The 21,683-nt window shown below is 43.0% G+C and overlaps 1 long non-coding RNA gene across 4 annotated transcripts; it reads right to left on the bottom strand.

Moving 5' to 3' along the window:
• Window positions 1–613: 613 nt before the first annotated feature.
• LOC110127814 (uncharacterized) lies at window positions 614–21,662 on the bottom strand. Of its 4 annotated transcripts, XR_011490641.1 has the most exons (5): window positions 21,415–21,662; window positions 19,241–19,509; window positions 18,993–19,159; window positions 2,376–2,420; window positions 614–1,030 (listed from the first exon to the last, which is right to left on the bottom strand). It is a non-coding gene; the product is annotated as an uncharacterized lncRNA (long non-coding RNA). The 4 variants fall into 4 exon arrangements; XR_011490638.1 differs by having other exon boundaries at window positions 18,993–19,509; XR_011490639.1 differs by having other exon boundaries at window positions 19,054–19,509.
• Between the last annotated feature and the right edge of the window lie 21 nt (window positions 21,663–21,683).

Genomic DNA, 21,683 nt, shown 5'->3' with positions numbered 1-21,683 from the left:
GTAAGTTCCGTTTAAAAGCCCCAGTCTAGACAACTAAGTTTTGTTTCAACTGTGGATGCTGAAAGCCTCAATTCTCTGCTTCCTGCCCACACTCCCAGGCCACACAGAAGAAAGCCAGGACAGACAGACACACTGGCCCTGGGTCCTTGGTGGCTTAGGACCAAACGTCCTGGGCAGCAGTGGTTTTCGGTCTGTGTCTCTACCCTTAGGCTCCTTGCAAGAACCTAGTGTGGACAAAGGATCACTTCTCTCCTACCCTACGGCAAGTTGCTGTAAAAGAAAGAAGCTGCAGGCAGAGTACACTTAAAGGAAGGAAGGCCCCTGGCAATCCTAGATTAAATTTGCCACGTTAGAAATGGAGCCATAAGTGAACACCTTAAAAGTACAGGAAAATAAGACCAGGAGGAATTGAGGTCCCTTTTTGCATTTCTATCTAGTAGTTATGAGAATCAGTTGTGCTCCCGATGATGATTCAGACACATGTGGCAAACCACACACACGTGGTTATGAACAGATAGAAAAACTGGATGAGAGAAGACAGAATGTGTGGGTGTCGTGTTTCCGACCCATTGACCCTATGAGTTCAAGCCCCAGGAAAGAACTACAGGCAAACTCTGATGGAGGGAGGTTTTATTCTGAGACATTCTGCTCTGGCAGTACAGGTTGGTTTCCAGGTAAAAGACAGAGTGCAGGGTCAGGGAGCTGCCCCCTCCCCGCTCCCACTTCCAGACATTGGCAGTGTGGGACACAGAGGGCTGGCGCTCCTGGTGTGGATACCATAGAAGGCAGCGGCAGGGGCAGAGGAGGCTGGGCAGTGAGGCCCTTGTAAGCAGCTCCTCAGAGAAAACACCCCGGAGAGAGACTGGCGTGCGGTGATCAGAACTGACCGGGTTTATAAACACATAGGTAACAAGTCCCTGTGGCACAAATAGTGCTTTTTGAGAGCTGCCGGAGGTCTGCTTTCATGCAGGAGATGGGGAGCATCAGTGCAGCTGGAGTCAGTCCCACCAAAGAATGCTTGGTTCCCAGACTGCCGAGATTCACGGAAATGTAGGTTGCACAACAAATTAACATTTGTTAAAGACTCACTAAATAACGAAATGGAGCAAGGACTCTATGGTCCTTGCCCCCCATGTCCTCTGCCCACCTTCTGTCTTTGAAAAAATCTTTAGCCAAAGAATAAGCGTGATCAGAGAAGTGAGAAAAGCAGTCAGAAGCAAAGAAAAACAGTCAAAGGAGACCAAATAATAATAATGTAGTCAGTAAGCAAAATCAAGGACTTTCAGTTCTTCTCAGGGGCTATAGATAATATTCAGAGTCATATCTTGTGAGCTATTTTGCAGGTACTGAAACACCCACCAGGTAGAAAAAGTGAACTACATTATGACCAGACTGTAGCCATGACATAAACTGCCACAATTCCAAGAACTGGCCTCAAGGAAATGGGAACAGACCCTGGAACTGAACATTAACTGTACCTAAAACAATCAAGATGACACTGATCAGACCACTGATGACCAATTTCAAGATGACTGTTAGAGCTGACTCTGCTGTTTCTGCACGTAGACTCCCCCACCCCCAGCTATGAAAGCTCTTGCCCCCAGTTGTCAGTAGGGGGATGGGGGGTGGGATCAGCCTTTGGACAGGTGTCCACCCTTCCCAGGGCTCAGATGGCAAAGAATCCTCCTGCAGTGCAGGAGATGTAGGTTCAATCCCTGGGTTGGGAAGATTTCCCTGGAGGAGGACATGGCAGCCCACTATAGTATTCTTGCTTGGAGAGTCCCATGGACAGAGGAGTCTGGCAGGCTACAATCTGTGAGGTCGCAAAGAATCGGACATGAATGAGTGACTGAGCATGCACACTACCCTTCCCACTCATTGCTGGCTTCCAAAGTAAAGCAAACTTTCCTTTCTACCAACCTGGCCTCTTTATTGGCTTTTGAGCCAGACCCTACTTTCAGTTACAATACCAGTCCCTAAAACTGGGTTCTGTCAGGGGAATGGTGTGTCCAAGACTCAGTAATGTCTCACTAAACACTGAATGAATGAATGAATGAAAAGATTCAGATAATAAAGCACAGTCCTTGACCAGTGGTTCTCAGACTCTGGCCCTGGACCAGCAGCTACCACTTCACTTGGGAATTTATTAGAAGCACAGTTGTTCAACTGCGCTTCAACCCAGCCCTCCCTCCAGATAATCTGATGCGTGCTTATGTTTGAGAACCATTGCCCTGATGGACGAACCCTCAAAAGAACTAGGCAGTCCAGGAAGAGAGGAAAAATGTCAAGAGAGGAAAAATGTCAATAGAGGAAAGAAAGGAAACAAAAAAGTTGTGTGAAGACTCAAAACCACATTATGCAAAGTCATTCTTTACCTTTTCTCCCTTTTTGAGTGTTCTTTTTCCTTCTCGACATTTAATCTGTTGGGTTAGAACAGACAGAACAGGTTAATACACATATCTGCCCAGTCAGTCACCCAGCCCTCTGGATCCAAGCCCCTTTCTCAAAGCAAGGTCATGCTGTATAAACACTGGGGAAAGGAAAAATTTGAGAGAGACTGCAATTCACAGTCCATGAAATGAAAACCAGGAGCCCTCGTGGCTGGGTGTGGAGGGACTGAGGAAAATTGCAGGAAGAACTCAAAGCTTCCTCGGGCCAGCACCAGTTCTATGCCCATAAAGACACCTTTTATGGTAAAATCACACTGGTTTCCAAAAAGCAGGCCTCAGGTTCCCATGGCCACATAATATGTATTGCAGCCAAAAATCATAAGCCAGAAAACTTTGGTGAGAAGCCTGGAATGGATTCTGAAACTAAAAAGATGAACAGATACAAAGCGCTATAACACATAGAAGAAAATCAAATATTTTTCTAAGAACGAACATGTTTTTTCTCTAAATATAACACATCCCAATTATTTCCCCTCAGGAAATCTTTGGTGAAGCAGGCACATCATTTTGCAGTTCTCTGGGGGATGAAAACAACCTTGATTGAGGTCATCACCAGCTCAAAGGCAAGGTTCTTTGCTTTATCTTTGCACTAATTGCTTGGATATAGAAATAACCAGACAATAGAGCTGATGACAGGAAATCTGCACTTGAATTCAGTTGAGCTGAGGAATCTGTAAACAAAATACTCTTATCTCAGTGAGGTGCTTTTGGCAAGTGCTGTGGATATTTGTGTCCCCTCAAAATTCACATGTTGAAATTCTGATGACCACTGTGATGGTGTCCAGGCCTTCGGGAGGTCATGAGATCGTGAAAGTGAAGCCGTCTTGGCGGAATTAGTGCCCTTGGAAGAAGAGACGGGGCTTCCCTGGTGGTCCAGTGGCTAAGACTCTGTACTTCCAGTGCAGGGGTTCAATCCCTGGTCAGGGAACATGCTACAAATAAGATCTGACACAGCCAAATAAACAAAATAAAATAAAAAGAAGAGACAGAAGAATTTGCTTCCTGCCTCTGCCCTGTGCTATGTGAGGACACAAAGAAGATGGCCCCCTGCCAACCAGTAACAGTGCTCTCAGAGTCCCACCATGCGGGCACCCTGATCCCAGACTTCCCAGCCTCCAGCACTGTGACAAAGAAACATGTGTTGTTTTAATTGCCCAGTCTATGCTAATTTGTGATAGTGGCCTGGACTAAGACACCAAGAAATTTCATTTTGCTCAATTTCCTCATCTGAAAAACTGGGATTATTGTATCTAGTTCAAGGGTTATGCCAACAGTCAAATTACATATTACATGTATGTAAAGCACTTAGTACAGTGCTTAATACCCAGAAGAAGTCATGGCTTATTCACCTGCTCCCTTTTTCTAGCAAGGATGATGCTTATGACTGAGCATTCTCTAAGGAGGCTGCAAGAAAACAGCAGTGGGTAAAACACTGATCAGCACTTAGTTTCAGATTCAACAGTCATTAGCCTTACTGAGTTATTAACACAGCAAATTATTCGGAATTTGATTCACTATATCCTACACTTAGCAAAGGACTTAAAGATAATCAGGTACATCCTGCTGGTTTGTTTTGGATTCAAATCTTTGGTAATTTTTGCCTTTATTCAAAATGAGTCTGTGGTAACCACATGAGGCTACAGTCAAGGTTCTTTAGCAATGTGATGGCCATGGGCAGGGGGCACTTGTCATAGACAGTCTTGTGTGTAGATCACACATGGACAGACTTCTCCTCAGGTAAATTGACATCTTCAGGCTGCTTAGACCCCTGGCAACATTACCAGAACAATAATGAATGATGTCAGTAGACATATAATAGCTTAATGTTCATTTTACTCTTCTTAATAATAGCTTTCCTTAGGGTTGCTTTCCTTAGGGTTGGATGAATTCATACATAAAAGCCCTTAGCATAAAGACCATAGCTTGGTCTTTACCAGGACACTATAGTGGGGGAAAAAAAAGAAGACCTTAGGAATGTTTACTTATCATGGCCAGAAAGAGGTTCAAGTTGATCACACCCATCTGCTCAGAACTCAGGTGAGGGGTCACCATTTGTTGGACGGTTTTACATGTCTTTTCTCCAGGCAGGTATCTCCCTATTATAGAGACACTTATAAGGGGTTATGAGAGCATGAGGTGCCTGTTGCCATGTTTTTAGGCTCCTGTATTAGTCTTTTGTTTTTTTATTTAAAATATTTTTGGAGTAGCTACTCTGCGGCAGTAGCTGTCAAGTCTCTTTGGACATAGTCATGAAGGAGAGTCAATGGTGCCCCCATCAAGAGGAGTATGGGATCCCACTGTCCAGGCCAGACTCTATTTTGGAGCTTTCACCCTATCGGTTCTCCACCTCTTCTTCAGCCACCACCTCAGGACCTGCCCGAACCTAACAGACACATCTGGCTTCAGATCTAAATTTTTCCCATCCTGTCTTGTCCCAACACAGTCAAACTGATCCCGCCTACACACAGCCTCAAACACGACAATCCTAATCAGGCCAAATTTGTCATCTGCCAAGTGACTGAGCTAGACTGCTTTGATTAGTTTTATAGATTATTCATTCTAGTTTGATCAATAATTCAGCTGCCAATCTGTCATAAATTTCAAACCAAACAGGGGCTTATTTTTATGTATTCACTTATTGGACCTTGGGAAAAAGACATTGTCCTTTTCCTTAAGGAAAAAAAAATCTTTTAAAATGAGTTTAATTTTAACTAACATGTAAATAACCTTCCCTCTAAAATATTAATTTTTAAATAAATAAAACATTTAAAAGATGAGCATGGATTTCAGCAGCTAAAGATTTTAACTGCCTGAGAAACTGAGTGAATCTAAGTTCATCACTAAACATTTCTATCACTTTTATAAGTTTTTCATAGGGAACACAATTCAAGATTAAATTGTATAATTTCTGCTTCAGCATTATGTCAAGCTAGATACTCTCACAGGCCTTTGTGTTTTAAATCTAGACCCAAAATAAATAAGGAAAAGCAGAGGATCCACTGTTTGCAACTTCTCTAAAATGAAACATCTCTCAAATTTAAAGTTTCCACAAATGGATATAAGTTCATATGAGGTGAATATAAGAAATCACCAATACTAAAAAGAAAAAGAGAGAAATTTTAGAATTAGAATCCAAACATATATTTAGTATGCACTATACAAAAAGTGTTTAAAAGACAGCAAAGTGAGTAGGCAATAAGAAAAGATTAAAAATGATTAAGCGCATATTTAAAAGAAACTTTAAAGTGACATTTAGAGATGATTAAAGAAATTATAGAAATTAAAATTCAATGGATACAATTTTGAACCCTGGGCCCGACAATGTAGCTTATACTGAATAAAATCATCTACCAAAAAATAACTTTGAAAGTTGGAGAAACATATAAGCAATCCTTGGAGGATGAGGCAGGTGGCGCTAGTGGTAAAATGAAGGCCTTGGAGAGTTAGCACAAGCGGATTGGAGCAGTGGGAATCCTTGGAAAGGGAAGTACATGGGGTACCCCAGTGACCTCAGACATCTCCTGTGGGCATCTTCCAGATTGTGGCCAGGGTGACGAGGGCTCCAGAAGAAGGCACAAGTCTTACAGGCTCAGAGAGACATGGAGTCTGTAATGCCAAAGGAGCTGGGCTTTGAGGATAGGGGTCCTCGGACAGGTTGCTCTTAAATCTGCATTCACACTTCCCTCAAATTATTGGTCAACTTTCCACTGTGGAGGTAGAGAGCAGACCTGAAGGAAAGCAGGAAGCTGCATGATGTCCGGGTCAAAGATAAAGGCCTGGTACTCAATGGAGTCTAGGGGTCTGTGAACCAGGGGTCAGAAAAAGTACAAAAATAGTGCCGCTGGCAACAACGCCCCCACCCCCATCCCAACCCCGCCCCCGGCCCCACCACCGCAACAGCTCGGACACACCACCGGGCTTTGGAGGGTGACCTCCATCTGATCTCAGGGAGACAGCAGTGAGTGGTGGCTTGAAGTAAGTTCTTAGTTCTCTGCCCAAGAACTGAACCTGTGTAGCCCGAATGAAAGGGGCTTCCCAGGTGGAGCTAGTGGTAAAGAACCTGTCTGCCAATGCAGGAGTCACAAGAGACACGGGTTAGATCCTGGGTGGGGAAGATCACCTGGAGGAGAGCATGGCTACCCGCTCCAGTATTCTTTGTGGAGAATCCCATGGAGAGAGGAGCCTGGTGGGCTATAGTCCATAGGACTGAAAAGAGTCAGACACAAGTGAAGCGATTTCGCATGCACCACACACAGCATGGATGAAAGCCAGGAATCCTAGCCACTAGTCCACCAGTGGCTATGAACCTGAAGTCAGGAAAAGTGGAAAAATAATGCTACTGGCACCCCCTTCCCCACCCGCAGCCTAGAAACACCCCTCGGTTTTGGAGGGGGACCTCCATCCTGGGGTCAAGTTGCTGCTGTGAACGGGGGCTGTGATGTTCATCCCCACAATGGGCAGTGAAGGTGAAGGGTGCCTGGGCTCCGGCTCCCTGGGGATCATAGTGCACCCGCCCTGGGCACTCAGCCTGGGTTAGGAGAGGCCCGTTTCTCTAGCAACCATCAGCAACTATGCAGACAGAAACTCTCTACCTCATTACAGAGGACACTTTTGGATCTTTCCTATACTCCTTTCTCCAAGATGGAGCTAGTTGTCACTTCCTCCTGATTTATTCTTCCTCTTTATGTCTCTCATTCCCCCCGCTTGTTTCCAATATTTTACTGATTCCATGATATTGTCATTTGTCACTAGTGCGATGCTGTTTTTGTTTGCAGGCATCAAGAAACCTAAAAACTCAATTCAAGCTACAAAATTCTACAAAAAGTCAATCTACAAAAGAGAAATTGTCTTGGCTGCCATCGCCAGAACAGCTAGGGTAGAGCCGGCCATCGGTCTGTTGGGTCACGTCTGGCCGTGTTTCTGTGTTCTTATCCTGGCCTTGCCTCTGTCAACAGCTGACATGCTCAGGCTGATCACCAAGTGGGTGGCTTCCTGGAGCAATAGACCCTCCATGACCCCTCTTTTACCTCTAGGTGAAAAAAAATAATTATAAGCACGGCACCAAATAAGATTCCTGAGCCTCACGCAGAAGGCAATCAACATAGTTAAAATGGTGCCATGTAGGGTTACACCCTCACTGCTGAACCAATAACTGAAGCAAAAGACTTTCAATTGTCCCTAGAGCCGCATGTGATAGCAATCCCATACAAATCCTTAATCTTCTGGCTGCTACACGGTGGGAAACAGACTGGTATTGGGAGACAGACAAAACATCCATTTTAACCACCATCTATTGCCCCCATAAAACCGTGAGAGCCTGTAAGAGAGACAGTCCTGACATACCTCTGTGCCTTCAGATGCTATCTAGTGGCTGGCATAAAATCAAGATTGGATAGTTGCCTGAATGAATGAGCAAATAAAATAATAGTTGATTGCCTCAAACATGTATTTGTTACCAACTATTCCTGTAATTCTTAAAGCATATTGTAGTTGTGACAGTATTTGCACAACACCTCATTTTCAACCCCATCCTGCATGGCTGTAATTTTTACCTATTGCTTTCTGGGTCTTTCACTTGATTTCAACACATTACCGATTATTTTTAGAGCTGCTATTAACACAGACTTCAATTGCTGTCCTGTTTTTCCCCTTGAGCAGTGAAGCAGTTGCTATGGAAACAGAATCCAATACCTCTGTCTCGAGCTTCACATCAATGCAATTTGATGAGAGAGACTCACACACCACCTCCTACCTCTTTTTTTTTTTTTTAATAAGTCTGAAGATACATTACCTCCCAAAGATGCAAATCATTACTGGGGTGAGGCACCCTTGATGAAGTGTGGGTTTGACAGCTTGTCCCAGAAGATGTATCAGAGCTCTCATCTGGAAATAATTCCCTAATCAGAGTTAGAGAAAGGTTTGAATGCTTGACTTGACGGGAAAAAAAAAAAATCCAAGTCATGAGGTAGATTTTATATAAAGATGGGGGAGGATCATTTTAATTGACAGCACACAATCAGCACAAAGTCACAAAGTCACAGACCCACAACCTTTGCAGAGGACTATGTGTGGTGATTATAAGGCAGAAGCATCTTTCTTGAAATCTGATCCAAGTGGGCTGCTAGGGGAGGGAGGAGTAGGTCCTAAGCCTCTCTGGGAGAGCCAGGTTCCACTAGCCAAGGAAGGGTGAGGGCCATTCTCAGGAGGAAGCTGTCATCTAGCTTGAGCTCCTCTACTCAAAGCAGCTGGGGAAGGACACACCAGCTACAGGAACTCTGTGGGAACCAACAGTCTCAACTGCATACAAGCAGAAATGATTCTTCACCAAGTCCTCAACTCTCAGCAGGAACAAATTTTCCAAGACAAAGCTTTGACCTTGTCAGCACTCCAGAATCTTTTATTTGCTAGCTGGATGTTCTGTGATGGAATTTTCTATCCTGCAGTGAGATGTTTGCAGAGTCTATCTCTGTGAATGTATCTCTGAGAGAACCTGGATTAACCCAAGGACGTGATCTAGAAGAAACCAGGATGGAGTGGATGCAGGGGACAAAAGGGAGCGGGGAAATGTAACAGGAGGGAACAAGGCAGGGCACAGCTTCTGAAAGAATGACATAGCCCAAGGGCACAGCATAAACAGATTAGAATCAAATGGGACCAAGATGGACCTTGATCCTCAGTCAGCAAGTGAAATGACACAGCCGGAGGGCCGTGACAGTTCCAAGGCACTGTTAAAAGACCAAGGTGTGGGTGGTGGCCCAAATCCTGGAAATCTCCACCCCTTCCCCACAATAGGTGGAATATTCCTCCACTCATTAGCATATGAAATTACCCAGCCTCTAAAGACTAACCATGCCACCTTCTGAGACTGCTGTGCACTCCCCCTCTTTGATGACCCACACTGTCTATGGAGTGCGCTTCTCTCTGAGTCTGAATAAATCCACCTTATACCTACCACTTTGTCTCTCACTGAATTCTTTCTGTGATCAGACATCAAGAACCTGAGCTTCACTAGGTCCTGCAACCAGGTACTGTGGATTTGGGCTGGGTTCAAGTCCCAATCTATGGTAAATGGTTTCAGCAGGATGATAGTGTGAGAGTCTCCTGCACCACTGGGTACCAAAAGCATAGGATCTAGCCAGCAGACAAACCACAGCCAAGTTATAATAAGAGTATTGAGATACAGGCTAACAAGCAGCTCAGGGATCAGACACCAACCCAAAAGGTGCGTGTCCAGACCAGAACAGAATCAATAGACCAGTACCAGAAAAGAAGAAAAGATAGAAGATGAAGCCAGGCTGAAGACAACAGACAGGATCTCATGCTGATTCTTCTGCGAAATCTGGTAGATTTTGTTGTAGGATCTTTTACTTAATACAATGATTTTTTGGTTTGAGGAATTTTTTTAAGTTTTTTTTTTAAAGTCTTTATTGAATTTGTTACAGTATTGCTTTTGCTTTATGTTTTGACTCTCTGGCCCCAAGGCATTCGGGATTTTAGCTCCCCTACCAGGGACTGAACATGTACCCTCTGCACTGGAAGGCAAAGTCTTGACCACTGGAACACCAGGGAAGTCTCAAGTGCAATATTTCTAAACTGAACAAGCTAAATATCAGTTTTTATGTTTGTTTTCTCTTTGATTATCTGCATGTTTGGTTTATAATCCCCACCTTATCAAGATGAGACTTTAAAGATAACACGTAGGATATTTGTTCTTGGCCTAGGTGTTTTCTGCCTCAAGAAAAAGAAGATTATCCATGAGCTGGACTGAGACTGATTCTCCCAAGTGCCCTTGTTTAGTTCTTTACTGTGTTAACCCTCGCCCTAACCCTAGACCCATCCCAGCTGCTCCCAAGGAACATTCAGTTCCTACTCGCTTTTCTAGGAGAGAAGCAGGTCAATATTATTAGTGGAGCATGTTCTACATACCACGCAATTTGGAAATACTTTTTGTCCAGACCTGCACAGACTTCCTAACTTTGAATACTCCACAACAAAGCCAGACCACACTTCGCCCACGTCTACCTAGAACTAAGGAGTATTGAAGGTTGCCAGGTTTTCTGCAGGTACTAGTTGGGGATATTTTCTTGCCTTCTTCATAGCAGGCCCATTTCCAAGGTGCCCATTACAGATCATGCTTTTACTTGATTTGCTTTGGACAGAATTCCTGACCTGCTCCTCCTCTGCTCCTTACCACTTAAACCTGCCCCGCATGCATTCAGTGTCTCCATCTTCATTCCCACCTATTCCTGTTTTAATAATTCCACTGTATTCCCCACAGTCACTCCATTCTAGGATGGCTAGGATGTTCAGTCTGGATTGACTGAGAGGGTTTTATGTCCCAGGACAGCTCAGAGCAAGGCCAAGGCCACTGTAAGAACGCTGGCTTTTACTCTAGGGAAATAGCCATTGGAAAGTTTTCAGCTGAGAAGTGAACTTAGTCTAAAAATGATGGAAAAGGATCACTCTGGGGGTTGTTTTGTTTTTATCTGCGAGATTAATGTTATTAGCTTTCCCTTTTTATGAATGAGGAACTTGCTGTACCGATAGTTTACATGATGTGTAAACGTAGTTGCCATTACCTGAGAGGGACCTATCTAGGAGGTGAACAGGTCTGAAGCAATATGAGGGGTTTACTTTTCTACTCCCCAAGGCCCAGAGACCACTAACTGCCCACGTGTCTAGGCTCAGTACACCTGTGCGCTCATGGTGCACACTTCTTCCTGCAAGGGTTGCATCAGATAGTCCAGGTTGGCACCAGGACTCCCACCGCTTGGTCTTGCTCTGAAAACAGGGGTATGCTGGAAAATGTTTCCCAGTCCCTCGGGGTTGGGCAGAGTAGCATTTTCTGAGTATTTGCTGATTTCTGCAGTTGGTGTAAATATCCAAATTCAATCTCAAACAACATGATTTTACTGAATATGGAGTTTGGAAGAAAAGTACAGTCTCCTGTCAGCTGAAGTTTACCACTAACGTGAGCCTTTATGATATTTTTAAAGGGTTAGTGACAATTTGCCTATCTATCTAGTATTTGTGCTCCTGAGCTGTGCTTAGTCGCTCAGTCATGTCTGACTTTTGTGACCCCTTGAACTGTAGCCCGCCAGGCTTCTCTGTACATGGGATTTTCCAGGGAAGAATACTAGAGTGGGTTGTCATGCCCTTCTCCAGGGGATCTTCCTGACCCAGGGATCGAACCGAGGTCTCCCGCATTACAGGTGGATTCTTTGCCATCTGATCCACCAGGATAGCCCAAGAATACCAGAGTGGGTAGCCTACCCCTTCTGCAGGGGAACTTCCTGACCCAGTAGTCGAACTGGGATCTCCTGCATTGCAAGTGAATTCTTTACTAGCTGAGCTACAAGGGAAGCCCATTTGGGCCCCTAAGTCAGGAGAATTTATGGCTGGAGACATAGCCAAAGTAGACAGGAAAAGTAATTTAGACTTGAACTAGAGTTTGAAGGATGGATGATAAAGGAAAAATAGAATAAATCCAAGGTTGTGGAATTATCATAAGAGCCAAACAAGAGCTCAGTGGTTGAAATAACTGATCCTTGGCTGATGGCTCCAGGGTCCAGAGCAGAGGTGACTAGAATGTAAATCTGAAGAGATTCCAAAGTCAAGTCAACCAGTCAGAGGTCTCAGGAGTAAGTAGAGGAGGAAAGCCAGTCAATGGGAAGAAGAGGCATCAGAGAACCGGAGAGCAGGCAAAAGCAGACACCAAAGCATGGTGTTTGCCAAAGTCCTGCTTCTGCAAACCACCTGCTTCAGACTCTCCAGGAGTTCATTTCAAAAAATATTTCTAATATAGAGTATCTGGGTTGAGTCAAGGAATTATGAGACTTTTAAAATCTTTCTAAGCTATTTATAGAGAATATCATGCTTGGGAACATGGTAGATATCAAAGACAGAAGGAGTGAGGATATTGAGGAATCCCCAGAGCCAAAAAGAGACACTGAATTATGAGACTAGAGTTCAGTGCCAAGGCAGTGATGCCTGAAAGGAATAGGACCCAAGATAACAGGATAACACACCAGCCAAGGTACAGGATGTATAGCTAGGAGCTGATGCTGAGACTCGAACACCAAGCCCCAGTGAGACATTCTCAACACAGGTTTACAGGGGTCCTGAGTGCGTCACTAGGGAGTTTTTAACTTCTTGGCAATGGGCCCAAGAGAAAACTCTATTCAGGGAGTGACATGATCATTTTACTTTCACAGTAAGATGGATGATGGAAGGCAAAGAAATAAGATTAGAAGTAAGGAACTTCCCTGGTGGTCCAGTGGTTAAGACTCCACACTCCCGGTGCAGGGGGCCCAGGTTAGACCCTGGGTCAGGGAACTAGATTCCACTGCCGCAACTAGAAGAGCCCAGTGATGCAAGTGAGACCCAGTGCAGCCAAATAAATAAATAATAAAGTCACTATATTTTTTATTAAAAAGACTAGCAGTAAGGAAACCAATGAAAGGGGCAAATCTACTGAAAGGTGATGAAGGCATGAACAGTAGCTGAGACCACAGGGATGGAACTGTGAGGTTAGTTTTAGAGACATTTCAGAACTAGAAATTTTTAGAGACATTTCATAGCTAGAGGTAATGTAGGATATTTGATTGAATACGGAGAGGGAAGGATAAGCAGAAATGGAGGATAATTCCCACATTTTTGGATAAAGGGAGGGAGGGATAAGAAGAAATGGAAGAAGATTCCCACATCTCCTACTAGGGTGGCTTGGTAAACAGCATCCTGCTGGGAGAGAGGCACATAAAATGAAAAACAGAGAGGAGGTCAGACTCTTGATGGCAAACGAGATAAAACAAGTAAACTAAGACCAATAAAAAAAAAAAAAAAAAGCTTTTTCTGTTGCATGAAATCAAAGAAAGCCTTGACCCAGCAATGGGGTAGTGGACAGTGGTAGCTACAATTGTCTTCTCAGAATGCATTCTCATAACCCTTCTAATAAGTCTCCAGTTTTTAAGTACAGCATCTCTGATCTACTCACAGACATAGGAGCGGTCAAGAAGCCAGGGCTGGCCAGTCAGTGTGCCCACACTTTTTCCAGAGCGACTGGCTCAGAGGTGGTCTGAAGACCTGAGCGTGCCAATCAGGGCTTCTGGAGACTTTTCCAGTACATCCAGCAGGGACTTTCTCCTGGAGTTGTTGTCTTTGGGGAAATGTCTAGGAAGAATGAACAACTACAGCAGCAAGCAACCCTTTTCCACAACAACCTAGAAAAAAGTATAATTGTATGAAGTTCAGTTGAGACCAACTCAATTGCTGAGACAAGCAGAGGTGACAAATGGACGGTGTGAGTTCCAGGCATAAGCAGAGGCCTGGGTAATGCAGGTATTTCTTTGATCATATTAGCTCTTTCAACATCCCTCCCAATCGTATAGGAAATAAAGGCCTTTTTCTCCCTTTGGCTAGCAATGGGACTCTGAAATATAAAGCATGGGACTCTCCATGAATACCTGCTGAGAGGCCAGAGCTACAGCTGGGCCTCAGGGAAAGCTCAGTCCGGGGACTGGCCTGTCAGGTTGTCAGCAGAACCTGCCCGCCTTTCCTCTGTGCGTCTCTGTGGATGCTGGCCCCCTGTCCTCTCACTACAGACTGCGTTCCATCGTTGGCAACGTGGCCACCATACAGCTCCCTGGGTTCCCTCTTCATTGGTTCTGTCTCTATTTCTGAACCAGGTTCTGTCTCTCTCTTTGAACTTGAAAGTGCAGAGAGTAAAAGGCAGGCAGTTTTACTCTCTACCTTTTATTCTCTGTGCTTTTAAGTTAAAAAATTCTAAGAGAGGAATCTGATCAACTGCCCTGTGCCATACAAAAGATCAAGCAATCGTCACGAGGGTTTTGCAGCCCTACCCCTCGCTTAGGTTGGGCCAGAATGATACCCCTGAACCAACAAAAGGAGGTCAGTGGGGCAGACTTGTATAAGAGAACAGCCATGCTCAGGGAAATCACAAAGTCAGAGAAAAGAGAGGAATAATTCCAAGAAGGATAGGCGTACTATTCCTGGAAGAAGGGCAAACAGCAGAGGTGTCCCTTACTGAAAGGATAATGTTTCAAATATGCTGAATCTGAAGCACCCCACCCCCCAAAAAAGTGAAAGTGAAAGTCGCTCAATTGTGTCCGACTCTTTGAGACCCCATGGGTATAGTCCATGGAATTCTCTAGGCCAGAATACTGGAGTGGGTAGCCTTTCCCTTCTCTAGGGGATCTTCCCAACCCAGGCATCGAACCCAGGTCTTCTGCATTGCAGGTGGATTATTTACCAGCTGAGTCACAAGGGAAGCCCAAGAATACCTAAGTGGGTAGCCTATCTGAAGCCCCATGGATGATGCAAATGAGGCCATGGAAATGTGAACAGTTAACATTATTGCTCAACATCTATAAAAGACAATTTATGCATGTTATTGATTCTAATGAAACAGGTCATCTCAGCCAAAACTTCAAACTATAAAGTGTGTGTAATTTTACCATGAGATTATCTAGAACTTTAGCTTTCAGAGGAATTTTTGCTCATTTTAAGATGGTTATGGGCTATAGTAGAGTGGGTGTTAAAAGAGCAAAGAATGGGTCATAAATCACAAAAAGGCAAGAGCTCAAGAGCAAAACATCCTGATGTGTTTCCCCCTTCTGGAGCAAGAGACAAGGTCATGAGCTAGCAGAGTCTCAGAACCCCAAGATTTTTCATCTGAGCAACGTGAACAATGGGGCTACCACTGATGGAGAAGGAAGAGTTTATGAGCAGGGCAGAGCTAGGGTAATTTTGAGTTTTCTCTCAGATGCTCATAAGGAGAGGTCAAGGGAGCTATTAGAGGGTCTTCCCTGGTTAAGTGGTTAAGACATTGCCTTCCAATGCAGGAGGTGTGGGTTCTATCCCTGGCCAGGGATCTTAATCCCACATGCCTCCTGGCCCCAAAAGCTAAACATAAAACAGGAGCAATATTGTAACAAATTTAATAAAGACTTTTTTAAAAAGAAAGGAAACTGTTAGAAATGTGGGACTGGATATCAGAAGAGCAGTCTGGTCACTGCTGCAGTTTTTGATTGAATTACTGGTTTTATTTTTTGTGATTTCCTCTTTGTTTTTAATATTTGACTTTCAGGGTGCATGGATTTCATGATTTCAACTTACATACCCTATTTATATTTTGGTGACTCTCCGATTTTGGTCATTTTTTTTTTTAATTGAAGTGTCTTTGTTTTACAAGGTTGTGTTAGTTTAAGGTGTACAGCAAAATGATTTAGTTATGCATACATTTATGTCTGTTCTTTTTCAGATTCTTTTCCCTTGTAGGTTATTACTCAGTGTTCAGTATAGTTCCCTGTGTTATTTAATGGGTCTGATATCAAGAGTTCAGGAGTAAATGAGGAACCATCCAAGCAGATTGAGGAAGCCTTCAGATTATGGGAGGAAAACCAGGAAGAGTGATGTTCTGAAGACATGTCAATGAAAAACATCAGAGAGATCACTGTGACAGTACCGCTGAAGGGTCACTGGAAAAGTGACCAAGAATTAGTCATCCGATTTAGCAATGTGGCTGACATCGGTGATGTTGACAGTTGCCACGAAGTGATGGCGCTCAAGGCAAAAGTCACATCTGAGCTGGGAATGCCAGCACAGGGAACAGAGATTAAGTGGGACACTGTCCTGGACACAGAGGGTCCTGACACAACCCCTTAAGGCTCTGATTCCTCCATGTCCCTAACCTGGACCACACTGTAGACTTTAAATAATCTCCTAAGACACAACCCCTTAAGGCTCTGATTCCTCCAGGTCCCCAACATCTCATAAGCCTCACCTTCCCCCCCAACTCCTGCATTGGAAGAACAGCGATTTGATCAACTGAACACTGTTTTCTTATGTTATTAAGAGAATCTGAGCACTAAATAAAGCTTTTACTTAAAAGAGCAGATCCCACTAAACCCTAAATCAAAGTTCATGTTCTCCCTTCTTAACAGCACATGGGGAGAAAGACCAAGTCAGAGTCAGACAACACTAAAGGATCTACGTGGTGTCCTCATATTGGATTTGCCGCCTGTGTTAATAAGTTTTTACTTTAATTGGAGTAAAGTTTCATGATAACTTTTTTCAACTTTATGGAGTTATAAAGAAAATCATATATATATAAAGTCCACAGTATGGTGAGTTGATATACATACATTATGAAATGATCCACAATCAAGCTAATTAACACTCCATCACCTCCCACCCCATCATCACACACAGTTACATTTCTGTGTGTGGTGAGAATGATTAAGATCTACTCTTTCAGCAACTTTCAGATATACAATATTATGTGAAAGATAGTCACTCTGCCATACATCAGATCTCAGAACTTATTCATCTTCAAACTGACACTTCCAACCCTTTGACCAGCATCTCCTCATTTCCCCCACCAACCTCCAGACCCTGGCAACCACCACATTACTCTCTGTTTTGACTTTTTTAGATTTCACATAAAAGTGAGATTATGCCCTTTATTTCCTGCTGTGACTGGCCTATTTCACTATGCATAATGTCCTCCAGATTCACCCTGTTGCCTCATATTGCAGGATTTCCTTCTTTTTTATGGATGATAATATTCCATTATAATAAATGCATAGTAATGTTGTTATATCACATTTTCTTTCTCTATTCATCTGTTGATGGGCATGTAGGTTGTCTGAAGTGAACAACACTGAAGTGAACACAAGTGAGTAGATATCTCTTTGAGATATAGATTTCATCTTCTAATACATATCCAGAAATGGGTTTGCTATATCCACTATAAATTTCTTTTCATAAGCTTCCCATATCAGTGAAAGTGTTAGTTGCTCAGTCGTGTGAGTCTCTTTGTGACCCCATGGACTGTAGCCTGCCAGGATCCTCTGTCCATGGAATTCTCCAGGCAAGAATACCTGAGTGGGTTGCCATTCCCTTCTCCAGGAGATCTTCCTGACCAGGGATCAAACCCAGGTCTTCTGCACAGCAGGTGTATTCTTTACCATCTAAGTTACCAGACCCATAGCTTATTGTTGACAGTTCTTTTCAAACACATCTCATCTTTTTCTTGTGATAATGTGAGCTGTAGAGCTGCCTCTTACTCTTGGTTTTGGTTCCCAAATTGATAAGGGAGAAATTGATAAGTTAAGTTTGAAAATGGGACATCCACCTGAAAAGTATAAAGACATTGGGAACAGAGTCAGATTAGCAGAGCTCTGAGGTCAGGAACAAAGCGAGTAAAGCTGTAGTTGATCAGCGGTGGATGAAGCCAGCTTAGAGAATTTTTGAACATACATGTCACGCTGTATAGATGCATTACAGTTTTTTACTTGCTCAGATACTTAGATGCATGTTTCAGGTCTCTTTAGAGGTCAGAATGAGGCATCCATGTCATAATATTTTAGAAAGCATATTAAAAATGAATAACCCAAGCAATGATATCAGAGAGATTTTGACTTGAGAACTAGCACTGCTACTGATGCTCTGTGTGAATCTGAGGTCACTTTTCAAACTTTGCTCAGCATCCTCATCCATCAAATGGAGGCAGTAATGGCATCACCCAGTTGGTCCAAGAATTGAACAAGATAATGAAGAGAAGGGTCTATTGTAAACACCTATAGTAAATGCTCAGTAATTATTAGTTAGCATTAATGTAATTATCCACCATCCAGAAGGTTTCCTTTTAGGGCCCCTTTAGTGACCTTCTCTCCTGCCTTCATATCTGACTCCATTTCTGCCTCCCCCCACGCCACTACCAGTTCTCATCAGCTGCCCCATGACCTTGTTCCCATGTCCTTCCACCACAGGTATTATGTTACCTCCCTCTCATCCTATGAATTCATCAACTGGAAACAATGTTGAGGAAAAATTACAGTCACACAGGACTTTGCTGGTGGTCCAGTGGTTACGAATTTACCTTGCAATGCAGGGGAACCAGGTTTGATCCTTGGTCTGGGAACCAACATCCCGAGGGGCAACTAAAGCCTGCAGGCCACAACTAGAGAGCTCGTACTCCACAACAAGAGATCCTGCATGACCCAGCGAAGATCCTGAGTGCTGCAACTAAGACCTGATACAGCCAAATAAATAAATAAACATGAAAAAAAAATGTTCACGCTGACAAGCAAGCAAAAAGAGCCCATGTGGGTTCACTGGCAGGCAGTTAAAGATTACTTTATCCCAGATAAGATTGGACTCAGCAAACTTTATATTTTTGATGAGTAAAATCAATATAAAACTTTTAATTAAATGTGACCTCCACTTATATAAGAAATAAATCACCAGAATGCAATATAAAGCATAAGGATTATGGTCAACAATATTGTAATATATTTTTTATGTGGGCAGACTGTTACTAGATTTATCATGGTGCTCATTTTATAAGGTATGTAAATGTCAAATCATTATGTTGTACACCTAAAACCAGCATAATGTTGTATGCCAATTATAGTCAATAAAAAATGTTAAATAAAAAAATAAATAAATAAAATAAAACTTTTAATTAAATGTGATACTAGGAGAAGATTTTGATCTCCAAACACAGAGAGTTTAAATTACCTGGACCATGCCATTACCATGTTTCTAGAAAGATCAGCAGACCAGCCCTTTGACTACTCACACTCAAGGCAAGTCCTTTGCTTCTGACAAAGATGAGGTGATCTGTAGGCTGAAGTTAGATATTGAGGTTTGATCAGTCACCACGCAAGGTAGAATGAGCTGGATCTCTGGGAATATAGACATCCTTTCTTTATCATTATTGCTATTATCGGTTGATTTGTTTCTTTGATTTTGTTTCATTTGCTTACTTGTTCAAAGCATTGAGGATCGTGGGCAAGTGATGAGGCCCAGAAGGCAGAAGCGACTCAGCCAGGTGAATGAAGTGGAGCAGAACTGCTTCAAGGCCCAGAGGACTTCCTGAGAGGAGGGGCTTCCTCTGAGCTTCTTGAACCAACAGTGTCCCATGCCTGGGCAGCTGCAGCAATGGGAGCATGGGTGTGGTGCCCATCCCATCCGTCACAGACACTGCAGGTCTTCCCCAGACAACTGGATGCTGCTAGCTGTTAGCCTGGAGAAACTGAACAAGAAAAGATGATGAAAGTGTCACATGGGCACTGTGATCACCTGGGAGGCCTCCTTTTAGGGACTGGCATGTGCTGAGGGATGGTGTGGGAACTCAGATGCTGAGGCCTTATAAACATAGTGCCAGAGGCATTGTAACATCAGTATTAAACATAAAAGGGGTCTAATTTCATAAACCAACTGGCAAGGAATTTCTTCAACCTCCTCATATTTCAGATTAAAAATATGAGGTACAAACCCTTTAAGTGTCTTGACCAAGAGTACCCAGGAAGGGAGAATGACATTTGCACCAAGATTTTGAGCTTTACTTTACACATATTAATTCATTTAATCTGTGCAACAACCTAATGAGATAACCTCTTTATACATAATAGAAGTGAGGCACATAAAGTTTTAATGGCTGTATAATATTTCATAACATAGATATAAAATTACTTAACCTTTTTCTATTGCTGAAGATATAGGTTACTGCCATTTTTTTACATCATTAAACTACATTTAACCATCAAAAAAAAAGATTTTGAGATTTAGTAAATTATAATAATACAGAATATACGGCTCCCCTGGCTGCTCAGACAGTAAAGAATCTGCCTGCAATGCAGGAGACCTGGGTTCGATCCCTGGATCGGAAAGATCCTCTGGAGAAAAGTAAAAATTTTCTTTGACTAAGAATAAGCATCTTCCTTACAATCCACCAATCCAGGTTCTGAACTTCAGGTAAAGCCAGGTGCAAATTTATCAGAAAACGGTAATTCTTCCAAATACACACTGCAGCCATAAAGTGTCATAGCAATGCAATTCTTGGAGTGGCCATGAATTTAATACTGAAAAATCTTACTTTCTGAAATCATGGACTATCAGGAGCATTTCTTTTTGAAATTATTTCAGTAAGATGAAATATCCAAGTCTGGTCTGAAGGAGTTTAGTCATTGCATCACAGGGTAGTAGCCTTGACTTGTGGTCCATATGCAGAGTTTTGCACGGCAATCTTGGACATAGCATTTGACATCTCTCTTAACTTCGTTTCCAAGGAACAGAATCACAGGTCTATTTCACAGGCCGTAACTGATGGTGACCCCTTTACACACAGTCCAACTTTGCTTGGAGACCATCAAAACAGTGCTTCAGGACTTCCCTGGAAGCCCAGTGGTTAAGACTCTATGCTTCCATTGAATGGGTCTCAGATTTGATCCCTGTTTGGGGAACTAAGATCCCATATGTCACACAGCACGGCCAAAGGAAAAAAAAAATACTGCTTCATTTACATTACACCTAAATGTCATTCTTGCAAAATCCCATCATTACTCTCTCTTTTTCTCTCGTGAAATGTCCCCAGATGGCAAGAGTCAGTGAACCTGACTTTGGTAGTCCACAGGTTTATCTCTGGTGGTCTTAGGCTGATCAGGTAAGGAAAAGAATGTGTCTTATATTTGCAATATCTACTTTTAATTATCTGTGTTTTATTCCATTCTGTAAGTAGGAGTAACAAAATAATCTAATTGCAAACCAAAGGATGTTTAAAACTTAAAAGTTTCCATGCTATAAACACAGAAAATTCTTGAGGTCAAAGAGGAATAAAATCACTGTATTTAAAATGAAACACAAAAAACAATGACTCCTCGGTTTTTCTTTTACTTTCCCCAAACCCAGACCATGCCTCCTATAATACAACAATGATCCAAAAAGGTGTTTTTCTTTCCTCCTTAGCAATATGACCAGGCAATGTTTAGTGACAACGACCACTGCATTGCTTGAGAGATACTGGAAAACTTGAAATACTGATGAATTTCCAAAACCTCCTTCCCAGTCCTCATTCTTGACCTATGACCTTGTTTTCTACTTCACTGAGAAGTAGGAAAAAATCAGAAGTAGAACAACAACAACAACAAAAATAGCACACCTTCCCAACCTCTTGCAGCTGCGCCTGTATGCTATCGCTGGTTGGGATGTTCCTATTCTCTCCTTTGTACTAGATCCCATTGCTTGGGAGGACGTTGTTCCAGGAATTCCCTCCTTTCTTTTCCCTGGTCATCCACCTCCAAGACAGCCCCTGATGAACCTCAGCCCTTGGTTCCCACACTGTGAAGCAGTCCCTTCTTACATGGAGTCAGGGCTGAAGTATGTGATCAACAGAATTCTGCAGATGCCCCGTTGTGTGACCTCAGATGT

The sequence above is a fragment of the Odocoileus virginianus genome, chromosome 12 (genome assembly GCF_023699985.2).
Source record: "Odocoileus virginianus isolate 20LAN1187 ecotype Illinois chromosome 12, Ovbor_1.2, whole genome shotgun sequence".
NCBI classification, from domain to species: Eukaryota; Metazoa; Chordata; class Mammalia; order Artiodactyla; family Cervidae; genus Odocoileus; species Odocoileus virginianus.
Note: the sequence above shows the minus strand (reverse complement) of the source record. Positions and strands in the feature narration are given on the sequence as shown.